The sequence below is a fragment of the Salvia splendens genome, chromosome 20, assembly GCF_004379255.2.
Source record: "Salvia splendens isolate huo1 chromosome 20, SspV2, whole genome shotgun sequence".
In the NCBI taxonomy this organism is placed as follows: domain Eukaryota; kingdom Viridiplantae; phylum Streptophyta; class Magnoliopsida; order Lamiales; family Lamiaceae; genus Salvia; species Salvia splendens.
In genome coordinates this window covers 12,282,359-12,295,711 of record NC_056051.1, presented here as the reverse complement: position 1 = coordinate 12,295,711, position 13,353 = coordinate 12,282,359, and the positions used below count along the sequence as shown (strand labels likewise).

Below are 13,353 nucleotides of genomic sequence, written 5' to 3'. Positions count from 1 at the left end.
CACTTAACATTCCTCAAGTATACTGGACTTTTTTTTATTCCGCCATTGGGAGAGACGCATGACCCTCATACATCTCCTTTTAATGAAACGCATGACGGAGATGCGTCTTTCATAGAGACGCATAAGGAACATGCGTCGTTAAATTTTTTATTTTATTTTATTATTTTTTTTTTCATAGAGACGCATAAGGGACAAGGGACGTCCTCCATTAGGCAGCAGGCACACGGATACGGACGTCCGCTGCGGACACCAGAGTTCCACGGCATTCCGGGGACGTTCGCCATTGCGTTGACACGACGGACGTCCTGGCGGACGTCCCGATTTTTTTTTAAACTCTATATATACGGCTCGTTGAACTTCATTTCATTCACACCACTTGTTTTAACGAGTTTCTCTCTCTATATATATACTTTTCTTTTGAAAATAAATGGATCATCACGATAGTGATTCCCCCCGTCACGAGCGAGTCACAAGCGCCGACTTTTCCCGTTGGCGGAAGTGCACAGATGTCCAGAATGATGCCCGGGGTGGCCCCAATGATGCCCCAACCCCAAATGGCGGGGATGATGCCCGGGTACTGCAATATGTACCCCCATTGGTGTGGGATGATGCCCCAAATGAGTGCCGGGATGACTCAAATGCCCGGGATGATACAGGGCTCACCTGCCGTTGCAGGGGGAGTAGGCAGGGGGTCCTCTAATCACCTGGGGACAATGTCTATCGCCCCTACATGGATTTATTGTCGGCCGACAACCCCCGAGTACTCCTCTGGATACTCAGTTCACTGGCATTGAGACTTTCTCTTTTGAGGTGTTGTGGCTATCTCCGATCATGGATTCTCCCACTAAGATGCCAAGGGCGCATGGAGGAGGGGCAGCGGATGGGGTACTACCTCTCCTGCAGGGTACGAGGGTGTGGCTGAAGGGGTTGGTAGCGGAAGTGTGCGTTCTAACGGATCACATAAAAACTTATCTATTAAGCAGATTATTTAGACAAACTCTATTCGCGTAATTATCACAAGTATCATGCTCAAAACTTGAATTTAAACATGCTTTAGCATAAATAATCCCTAAAACATGCTTGCTACGGAGTTAGCCAATTTACCTTGTTGATTCACTAAAGAATCGAAGATGGCTTGCGTCTTCTCCACGTGAAGATCTTGAGTACTCGACCTCGGATCTTCTCACTGGTGTCCCGGACTGTAAACTGATATTTGTGTAGGCAAATCTCACTAGAGTAATAGGACTTAAATAAAGAAGACAGAATCCTGCTCACGGAAGGAGAGCAAAAATCGTCCACTCCCTTGGAATAGAGGGGGACGAAAATTGTGAAATAAAACAAGTGTATTTTCTGTCTCCGTTATTCTCCTATTTATATTAAGTCACATATTAGGCCTAGTCAGGGATTTAAGGAAGAATTTGGATATGGCCTCCCCCAATTAGCTTTTTACTAATTAAATTGAACCCACAATTTAATATAAGCTTATATTGGAATATTACAATTAGCCACTATAGAAGTAATATTGCACTCCCTCTCCAAATCCGAAATTACAAGTATTCCGGGGTTTCCATTTGTGTGTAATTTATTTTCCGCGCTTAAGATAGAAACATCCATTAATTAATCAATACTTGCTATGGACATAATTAATTAACATATTATAAACTCCAAGAGATGACTTAGCAAGAAACGCTTATTTATTATTCATAGAGTAATCAAACTCCAACTAGCTAGGTTCCGAATAATAAAACCTTGTTTCGAGCTCCTCTTGTGGATGTTATCAAACGAGACTCACCTCGCGCACGATTCAATATAATAGTAATCCTAGCACCGCTAGATATTAATCGCCACTACACAATATACCAGGATCGTTGGGTTGTGAAAAACCCGCACCTATTGGTAAGTCAAAGTAGTAGATAATCAATATCGTATGCTCAATGCTAACGTACATTGATTGAGAAATTAATTTTCAAGACCTCGTCTTTCAGTAGATAGCATAAAGACTCGTCTTGCCGTTTAGATCCAATTCAGTGCTATACCACACCAACGTCATCTTATTTCAATAAGGCTTAGAAATATGCGGACTGACAGTGCAACCTTTCACGATAGGTAGTCTAGGCCTATCTAGGTTATGAAATTCTTATTTTTCTTTGTTCAGAACTGACCGTGTTACCTTAAAGTGGACGATGCCCACAACCGGTCTACTAAAACAAAGACTTAGACTTTGTTATGTTCGCTTATACATTTAAATATGTAATAAACATCCATTAAATGTAAAACATAACAACATTATGACAAAAATAATCTGTTGCATTCATTGGAAAAGAATATACAGATTTTTACAGTATTCAATCACTCGAAATGTGATTTCTAGTATACAAAACCCTAACAGTCTCCCACTTATGTTCAAAACAGCTTTCGAGTATACAAAATGGTCGTGCACACGTCTAAAAATTTCTCCCACTTATACTGAAAGCGAGTTGAGGTCTTGAATGAGTCGAACTCCCATCCCTTCTACGTGGCGCTCGAACGGTTTCACCGCCAATGCCTTTGTAAAAGGATCTATCTGGTTGTTCTCTGACACAATCTTGACCACTTGTATGTCTCCTCTCTGCACTATATCTCTAATGATATGATACTTCTGCTCTATATGTTTTCTCGCTTTGTGAGCTCTTGGTTCTTTCGAGTTTGCCACAGCACCAGAATTATCACAATAAATAGTGATGCTCTTGGGCAGATTCGAAACCACACCTAAATCCATAAGAAAGTTCTTGAACCATACTGCCTCTTTTGCAACCTCCGAAGCGGCCGCATACTCGGCTTCCATGGTCGAGTCCGTGATGCATTTCTGTTTCACACTCTTCCAAATTACGGCTCCACCTCCTAAGGTGAACACATATCCTGAAGTAGATTTTCTCGAGTCCTGATCAGCTTGAAAGTCTGAGTCAGTATATCCCAAAGGACATAGCTCGGCTGCATTGTAAACTAGAGCATAGTCCTTAGTCTGTTTAAGGTACTTGAGTATGTTATTTACGGCAATCCAATGTCCTTGGCCCGGATTCGACTGATATCTTGCCACCATGCCAACAACAAAGCAAATATCAGGTCTCGTACAATGCATAGCATACATGAGACTTCCAACTGCCGAAGCATATGGAATCCTTCTCATTTCTTGTATCTCAGACGACGTTTTGGGGCTCATCTCTCGAGATAAATGGATGCCATGTCTAAAAGGTAAGAAACCTTTCTTGGCGTCCTGCATGCTAAAGCGACTAAGTACTGTGTTGATGTAAGGTTCTTGAGATAAGCACAACATCTTCTTTTCTCGATTCCGAAGAACCTTGATCCCGAGGATGTGTCCCGCGTCTCCCATATCCTTCATCTCGAACTGGTTTGACAACCAAGTTCTTACTGATGACTACATTTTTTTATTGTTTCCAATTAGAAGAATGTCATCTACATATAAAACTAAGAACACAACATTCCCCTTTTCAACCTTCTTATAAACGCAGCTTTCATTCGGGCACTTTTCGAATCCAAACTTGCGAACAGTTTGATCGAAACACTGGTTCCATGATTTAGATGCTTGCTTAAGGCCATAAATAGCCTTCTTAAGCTTCCAAACCATGAGTTCCTTGCCCTTTGTGGCATATCCTTCGGGTTGTTCCATGTAGATAGTCTCTTCAATACTGTCGTTCAGGAACGCAGTCTTAATGTCCATCTGCCATACATCTCAATCCATATAAGCTGCTATAGACAACAGTGCATGGCCACCGGGGAGAAAGTCTCTTCGTAATCGACACCTTCCTTTTAGGTATACCCCTTGGCCACTAGTCTTGCTTTAAAGACTTTAACTCGTCCATTGGGTCCACGTTTACGTTTGTATATCCACTTACTCCCAATGGCAGTACAGCCTTCGGGTAGGACGGACAAATCGTAGACGTCTTTGTCTATCACAGATTGTAGTTCTAAATCCATTGCTTTCACTCATTCGCAATGATCGACATCTGTCAGCGCCTCTGCAAAGTTCCAGGGATCTAATACATTGCTGTCCGAGGAGTGATCCATAGATTCCCCCAAACCAACGTATCTATCGGGCTCATGAAAGACCCTCCCACTGCGGCGCGGCACTACAATGCTTGGAGTAGAAGTTGAAGTTTCTGGAATTGTTTGTACACTAGGTACAGGTTCTTGGTTAATGGAACTTGTGACAGAAGTTAGCTCATCTAGAGAATGTCGCGTGAGTACTCACAATGACTTTCTTATCTCGGAGACTAAAGAATTCATAAGCTTTCGATCCTCTAGGGTACCCTATAAATAAACATACCTCAGTCCTTGATCCTAGCTTAGTTGGATCCTTTTTCCAATACATGAGCTGGGCAACCCCAAATCTTGAGATGTGATAGATTGGGCTTGCGCCCAGTCCACAACTCATAAGGAGTAGTAGGCACGGATTTTGACGGTAAGTTGTCTAAAATATGGCTTGCTGAAAACAAGGCATGTCCCCAAAACGAATAGGTAGTTGTGCATAACTCATCAACAACCGGACCATGTTTAATAAGGTCATGTTCCTTCTTTCATCCACGCCGTTCTGCTGGGGCGTGCCTGGCGCAGTCAGTTGGGATTCAATTCCCGACGCCGAGAAGTAGTCCAAAAACTCGGCACTGAGGTACTCGCCTCCGCGATTAGATCGCAGGCTTTTGATACTCTTTCCATGATATGTCTCCACATAACCCTTAAAGTCTTTGAACTTGTCAAAGGATTCTGATTTGTGGCGCATCAAATAGACATATCCAATTTTCGAGAAGTCATCAATAAATGTGATGAAATATCGAAAACCACCTCTTGCCTCTGTTGACTTTGGTCCACATACATCGGTATGAACGAGCTCAATTACTTCCTTGGCCTTATTGCCCTTAGCCTGAAAAGGCCTCCTGGTCATCTTGCCTTCTAAGCATGACTCACACTTATGAAAAGGTTCCTCCTCTAGACCTTTAATAAGATCTTGTTGCACAAGAGAATTAATCCTCCTTTCATTGGCATGACCAAGTCTAAGGTGCCATAAGTACGTTTCGTTCATTGAACTTGAAGGTTCTTTTTGTTTCTTTGAAATTTTTTATGTTGTATTGAGTTCTGATTAGCGATTATTAAACAGTGTAGACGTGATCGTGTACAGATTGTTTTCCATGATACCACAACAGATATAAGAACCATCTTTCTTAATAACACAATTGTCATTAAATGAAATCGAATATCCATCAAAAATAAATTTAGAAACCGAAATTAAATTTCTTCTAAAAGAAGGTATCAACAAAACATTCTTCAAAATCAAAATTCTATCACTACTAAAACGTAAATAAATGTCTCTCCCTACAACGGCCGCCACTTTTGTAGCGTCGCCCAGCTGGACCTCAATCTCACGATCATGTAGTCGTTTTGTCACCTGCATTAAGTCAGGATCATAACAAATATGATCAGTGGCTCCTGTGTCAATAACCCAAGTGCAAGTAGATGTCGAAGTCAAACAAGACTCGACTACTAGAGCTTGGTGCATACCTATAGCCTTGCCCCTTTTAGGACAGTCTGGCTTTCAATGCCCCTTCTCCCCACACTTGAAACACTTCCCCGTGGGCTTCTTGTTTGCCCTCTTCTTCTTCTTTCCCTTAGCCATCTTGGCCGCTCCTAAGTTCGGTGCCGACTTCTTTCCTAAGCTAGGCTTAGAGCCAGAGGAACGAGGCCCCAAAGTCATCATGGCCGACTTAGCCTGAACCATAAGGTTCTCTGCCGACTGAAGTTCAGTCAACAGCTCCGCCAAGGTGTAATTCCTTTTGTTCATCTCGAAATGAGCTTGAACTGCTGGAAGCTAGGGGAAAGACTTTGAATGATGATTGTTACTTGGGACTCGGGATCGATCGTCCCTCCCAAAACCTCAATTTGATTGAGGTGGCCCATCATCTCGAGGACATGGTCCCTCACTGACGAGCCTTCCTTCATTGTCTTCCACATGATACTCCGAAAGGCTTGAGACCTAGACGTTCGATTCTGAGTACCAAAAAGATTCTTGAGATTCTGCATGATCTCTGCGGCAGTTTCCATGGCAGAATGTTGATGCTTGAGTACTGAAGACATAAAAGCCAACATGTAGCACTTAGCCATCTCATTCGCCTTATGCCACCGTCTGTGTGCATCTCTGACTCCTGCCGCAGCATTAGCCTCCAGCACCGGAGGTCGCGGGGTTGTGAGTACAAAAGCTGTACTCTTCTGCTGTAAGAACGATGTCCAAGTTTTGTTTCCATTCTATGTAATTTGATTTGCACTGCATAACAGAGTATTTACTATTTGTCATAAACTTATGTAAGAAGTTTGATTAGATTAACCATAAAACTTTTCAAAATCTTACAACTGTAAAATTAAAATTTTGTACCATCCATAAGAAGTCAATACGCATTAAAATTCTACAATTTTACTGGTCACAACACCGACGAATAGTCCAGAGACCACATAATGGCATGACCGCCTAATGTTGCCTAAGCAAGACCACCGAATTTAGCATTACAGAGTCTCATTTCTACAACACACTCGAATAACAATGTTCATGTGCTGCGAACAAGATCAAGCTATCTATTAAATCCTGTGTGAACTTCTGAATCTCGCAGTTTCTTAGGATTATTGTCCCCACATAATGGGTGGTGATAATATTGGAAACCACATCCTAGTTCATACTATTTATCTTTGAGAAGTCCGCCCTCATGAACTTGCTATTTCGTAGGATTATTGTCCCCACATAATGGGTGGCGATAATATTGGAAATTAACTTCATAAATTGCAGACCAATTGATGGAAATCATATACAAACATTAAGTTTGTAATTATAGCTTAGATATTTGGGTTATGGTTTTTCCTTTAATTATCCTTAGCCTTGAGGCAGATTAAGGCTTAATTTCTGTTGGTATTTAATTTGCTGTATAATTAAATCTTTTATTTACTTTGGTATCTTCCTTTATGAAACTTAATTGTTCTAGAACTTAATTCTTATTCATGTCTACTATAAGATATATCTAAAATAAAAAAAATTATTTAATTCTTAATAAGACATGAAAAATTAAATTCAAATTATTTCCATGTTCAAGATTAGGAAGAGAAATTTTATTATTTAATGTATTCATACATATCTATCCTTATTAGGATTCTAGATATATAAATATTAGGAAACTATTAAATTATTCTTGTCCATATGATCTAGGAATCAAAATAATATTATTTATTTCCATAGATATAGATAATAATATATATATTCCTAAAATCTAGGGAAATCTTCCAAAAAGATTTTGTTTCCATTAAATAATAATATTTTAATGATATCTTTTAATTAAAAATTAAATAATCATTAAAATAATCTTTCATCGTTATCTCATCGCACGAGGTTCGCACGAACGATGAACGACGAAGATCTGACGAGTTCGTCGCCGGATCATGACGGATACGCCGTCTCGGCCAGCAGCGCACGTGTCGCGCACCAGCGTCTCGGCCTCCTGGCTCGTCGGGTCTCGCGGTCTCTCGGCCAGGAGCATGCGCGGTGGTGCGGCCCCACTCGGCCAACTGCGATCGCTTGTCTTGACCCATCCGAGACTCCCCGCACCCACTACTTCGGCACACGTCGCGCTACGTGGCGCGCACGTCTCGGCCAAAAGCTTGGAGCTTCGTCTCGGTCCTTCCGTCTAGGGTTTGGGCTCTCGAAGACTCGGTGTCTCGGCGAGTTCTTGGTCGAACCACCGCACCGCGCCAGCATCCGTGTCGACCTTGGTGCGGGCGCCGCCTAGGGTTTGGTCTCGGTCGGCGGCGCGCACTATTCGCGTAATTTTCACATGTATCATGCTCATAACTTGAATTTAAACATGCTTTAGCATAAATAATCCCTAAAACATGCTTGTTACGGAGTTAGCCAATTTACCTTGTTGATTCACTAAAGAATCGAAGATGGCTGCGTCTTCTCCACGTGAAGATCTTGAGTACTCGACCTCGGATCTTCTCACTGGTGTCCCGGACTGTAAACTGATATTTGTGTGGGCAAATCTCACCAGTGTACTAGGACTTAAATAAAGAAGACAGAATCCTGCTCACGGAAGGAGAGTAAAAATCGTCCACTCCATGGGAATAGAGGGGGACGAAAATTTTGAAATAAAACAAGTGTATTTTCTGTCTCCTTTATTCTCCTCTTTTTATTAAGTCACATATTGGGCCCAGTCAGGGATCTAAGGAAGAATTTGGATATGGCCTCCCTCAATTAGCTTTTTACTAATTAAATTGAACCCACAATTTAATATAAGCTTATATGTCAAAACGGACCAAATAATGGCCTTAAGACAGTGCAAAATCTGAGCATGTCACTCTGGTGCTATGTCGTCCTGCTGTAAAGCTAGATTGAGAAGGCCCAATGATGAGAGGCATTAGCTGCTTCAAGCGATTTGCAATAGTCTTTGTTACCAATTTATACATCACACTGCAAAGAGAAATAAGTAGAAATTGGGTTATGAGTGTCGGGGCTTTCACCTTAGGGATGAGACATAATGTCGTTCTATTCATCCTGCCATCCATCATTCCACTCCCCAGAATTCCAAGAATATCAGCGCAAACATTTGTACCTATCACGTCCCAATGTTTTTGAAAGAAGTCTGCTTAAAATCCATCTATGCCGAGTGCTTTCCATGACTTCATGGCAAAAATAGCATCCTTGAGACTTCCTTTGAAGAAAACTGCACTCTAATCTCATCAGCAATGGTCAATAGCTGGGAAACAATCACGTTGCGAGTATAGAAGCCTATGAAGCTCATCTTCTTCATATAACTCCTTATAAAAGGATACTACCAACATTTGTAATCTAACCGGGTCATTTACCCACTCACCATCTCCATTTTTAAGCAGCTCTATTATGTTGCTCTTTCTTCTTCGAACCATCCTCAAATGGAAGAAAGAGGTATTTTGGTCCCCTAGTTTGATCCAGTCACTCCGAGATTTCTGTTGACATAATGATTCCTCCCGCTAGAGAACTAAATCCAACTCTTTCTTTAGTTTAGGCTCTAGTGCCAAAAGACTAGACGACCCTCTATACTCTAGTATTCTCTGTAGCTCTGCAATTCTAGTATAGAGATTATTTTTTCACCGAAAAATATCCCAAAAACTTCTTTATTCCACACCTTAATTTGCTCCGTAAAATGATGGATAGAATCTATGCAACCATGTCTTTGCAAGGATCTCAACATGCCAAAAGTCATCCCATGATTGTTAGAGTTTGTATACTAGAAATCACCTTTAGAGTGATTGAATACTGTAAACTCTATATTTTATTTTCCAATGGAATAAAACAGATTATTTTTGTCATAATGTTGTTATGTTTTACATTTAATGGATGTTTATTGCATATTTAAATGTATGAGCAACGTAACAAAGTCTAAGTCTTTGTTTTAGTAGACCGGTTGTGGGTGTCGTCCACTTTAAGGTAACACGGTCAGTTCTGAACAAAGAAAAAGAAGAATTTCACAACCTAGATAGGCCTAGACTACCTATCGTGAAAGGTTGCAATGCCAGTCTGCATATTTCTAAGCCTTACTGAAGTAAGATGACATTGGTGTGGTATAGCACTGAATTGGATCTAACGGCAAGACGAGTCTTTATGCTATCTGCTGAAAGACGAGGTATTAATAATTAATTTCTTAATCAATGTACGTTATCATTGATCATACGATATTGATTATGCACTACTTTGACTTACCAATAGGTGCGGGTTTTTCGTAACCCAAGATACCTGGTACATTAGGTGGTGGTGATTCATATCTAGCGGTGCTAGGATTGCTATTACATTGAATCGTGCGCGAGGGGAGTCTCGTTTGATAACGTCCACAAGAGGAGCTCGAAACAAGGTTTTATTATTCAGAACCTAGCTAGTTGGAGTTTGATAACTCTATGAATAATAAATAAGTGTTTCTTGCTAAGTCCACTCTTGGAGTTAATATTATGTTAATTAATTAAGTCCATAGCAGACGTTGATTAATTAATGGACGTTTCTATCTTAAGCACGGGAAGTTAACGACAAATAAATGGAAACCCAGAATACTTGTAATTTCGGATTTGGACGGGTAGTGCAATATTACTTCTATAGTGGGTGTTGTAATATTCCAATATAAGCTTATATTAAATTGTGGATTCAATTTAATTAGTAAAAAGCTAATTGGGGGAGGCGATGTCCAAATTCATCCATAGATCCTTGAACTGGGCCCAATACGTGACTAAATATAAATATGAGAATAAAGGAGACAGAAAAGACACTTGTGTATTTTTCTACTCAAAATTTCGTCCCCCTCATATTAAACATAGGGGACGATTTTCTCTCCTCCAAGAGAGAGGATTTCCGTCTTCTTTATTTAAGTCCAAGTATTCTAATAAGATCAGCCCACCCTGATATTAGATTACAGTCCGACAACCAGTCAGAAGATCTGTGGTCTAGTACTCAAGATCTTCACGAGGAGACGAAGCAAGCCATCTTCGATTCTTTAGTGAATCAACGAGGTAAATTGGCTAACTCCATAGCAAGCATGTCTTAGGTATTGTTCGTGCTAAAACGTGTTTAAATTCAAGTTATGAGCATGATACATGTGAGAATTACGCGAATAGATTTTGTTTAAATAATCTGCTAAATAGATCAGGATTTTATGTGATCCGTTAGAACGCATGTTTCCTCTGCCATCCCCAACAATTGGTATCAGAGCCAGTCTTTGGCTCTAATTATTTGGATTTAAATTTTGCAAAATTCATGTATGCATGTGTTATTTGATTACGAAATATGTTCTTGGTGTTTTTATTTATATTTTATGCATGTTGAACTCAAGAACTATCGAATCAAAGAAATTGAATTTTTTGACCGTACGAGACGTGCGATCCGTCGGTGTTTACGCCAAGACGAATCGCACCACGTGGGATCGAGATAGGGTTGTCGATTGAGTGGGAGCGAGGGGCTAACGATCACGGGTCGACGCACAGACGAGCGAGGGCTCGTGCGCGCCGCTGGCCGAGACCGCACGCCCTAGACGGAACCCGCGAATGAGTTCGACGAGGCGGCTGGCGTGGCGCGGCAGTTCAACCGAGAACTTACCGAGGCGCCGAGCCACCAGGCCGAGAACCCTAGGCGGAAGGTCCAGCGCCACCCGACGAGACACCTGGCCGAGAGCGTCGCGCCTGTTGCATAATACCTCTTGATTGTTTTGTCAACTTGATCCCCACTAATGTGGGTTCAAACAACACAATGACATGTAAGTTATGCATTTTAATCAGAGTTTCCAAAGCTTGGATAAATAGGCCTGGACAATTCCAACTTTAAATCATTAAAATATGACTAAAAATTCTCCTAAACCAGCTCCCTTCCTTGTGTATGGCAGGGTACCACCTCAATCATATTTCCATCATCATTTAGGCTCAAACCCAATGTAATCGTAAGAACATCATTCTATCGATATGGAGGTCTTCCCAGTTCCTGCATATCCTGCCTCTCAACCGTTGGTTTCATAATCATATCCTCACACACCCTCACCTTTGCACTACTATGGTTGCCAACCTCGTGTATTTCTCTTTTGTGACAAAACCCCTTGTGCATCTTTCGTCACGAAACACACTATCTTCTCCTCTAATCGCGCCTTGTTTTTGTATTTAAACAGCTCACCAAATGTGGCTTTAGCTGGTTTAGAGTTTCTTGACTGAAATCTGATGAGACTCATTTAGTGCCTTGGTTACTAGTCAGTTTACCATGTTTTTAACGGATAATATGTAAAACAGTTGCTGAAGTGTGCAGGATTAGGTGCAAGTGAAAGGAGTCAAGAGGAGTTCGGATGAAGGAATTGAAAAAAAGAGTGTTATACTGCCCAGAATGCAAGCTATCAAGCTCAAGTTGGAGATAGAAGAAAATTGCCCAGAATAACCAACTCCTAAGAAGGGCAATGATCCCATTTCATGAGGGGAGAAACCCTAAAGATCAGAGGAAGTCAGTCCTATAAATATGAGGTCACAAGAAGAGAGAAGTGTGCTCAGTTACCAATTTCACTTACCTTTGGAGGCAAGCCCTACCCTTTCCATTCTCATTCCTCATTCAGATCCAACGTTCACTTACCTGCTTTCGACCACCTGCTAGAGAAGCGTAATCACCGTTCCAGTTCGCTGTCCAGTCAGAAGCTTCACCGGATTCTGCAACAATGTCATTCATTTCATCTTGCAATTCTAGTTTAATGTTTTCTAGTGTGTTAACATTTTGAAGGAGATTTTAGTTTGATTAACAACTTGGGTATCGTGTTTGGATCGCGGTTTCAATGGAGTCTTTCAATTTATTATGCATGATTTTTCATTCCAATTGCTTATTACCTTTATAGTTGTTAGATCTGAGTATTAACCTTCTATCCTTTCGTTTGCATGAAAAATTATTTGAGTTAGTGGATCTAGAGATTTTGATTGAGTATTGGAAGGGTGGTCTTGATAGAATGCATGAGATCCATTTGATTTTTGCAATCTTGTACTATCTGTCAACCAGTGGGCGTAATTGTTGGTTCAGTATGATTAGTCATTTGATTTTGCAAATCGAGTTTCGATCTGATATTGCGTTGTGTTTTTGTTTGAGCCTTCGTCCATGGAGTTGAGTTTTTATATTTCTGTGTTGCTTTGTGAGGACGATAACCCAGCCATCTGAAATAGGGACCACCATGTGCTTGTCGCCATCTTTAGCTTTCCATCCTTTCGTCTTTACAGCTTTTCTGTGCCCACCAACAGACTAGATTGGAAGTCCAAAACTGTTATGTTTTTAATGCACGACAGTTTACCAATAGTCACCTAATTTAATCCACTCTATATCACATGATTATTCATGTTCCTCGCCCAAACACTACTCTCTCTCTCACTCTATGTTTTGCCCTCTTTCTATCTCCAGCCTCTCTCGGACTATGTTCAGAATCTGACCGTTAAGGAAATCAACAATTAATCTGGAGTCGGTCTCTGTGGTGTAGAGATCAACCTCAAAGACTCTTAACGATGGGAGCCAACATAGGTATAGTAGCAGCAGCATTTGCATTGGGCTTCAGTCTCGGGACCTTTCACTGAAAATTTCTCACGCAATTAGAAGAAAAGATCACCTTGCCAAGTCCAAAAAAAGATAAATATTAGTAGTAAATACAAACAAACATGATTTTTTCAAGTGTTTAGTGATAGTTATATCTTCAAACTTGAACAAGAAACTCTCTAAATAATAATTTTGTTGAACAAGAAACTGTTGCATTGTTGTTCCTGAATGTGACCAAATCAGTTTTTTGCCACCCTCTTCACATA

The 13,353-nt window shown here is 40.8% G+C and overlaps 1 protein-coding gene across 1 annotated transcript in view; it reads left to right on the top strand.

Annotated features, from left to right (window-relative positions):
* The window catches only part of LOC121782347, a 63,474-nt gene extending 50,449 nt beyond the window's left edge, over window positions 1–13,025 (top strand). Inside the window, exon 10 of the transcript XR_006046333.1 lies at window positions 12,959–13,025. The gene's annotated coding sequence lies outside the window, so the exon portion shown is untranslated. The remainder of the gene's footprint in view (window positions 1–12,958) is intronic.
* The last annotated feature ends 328 nt before the right edge of the window (window positions 13,026–13,353 follow it).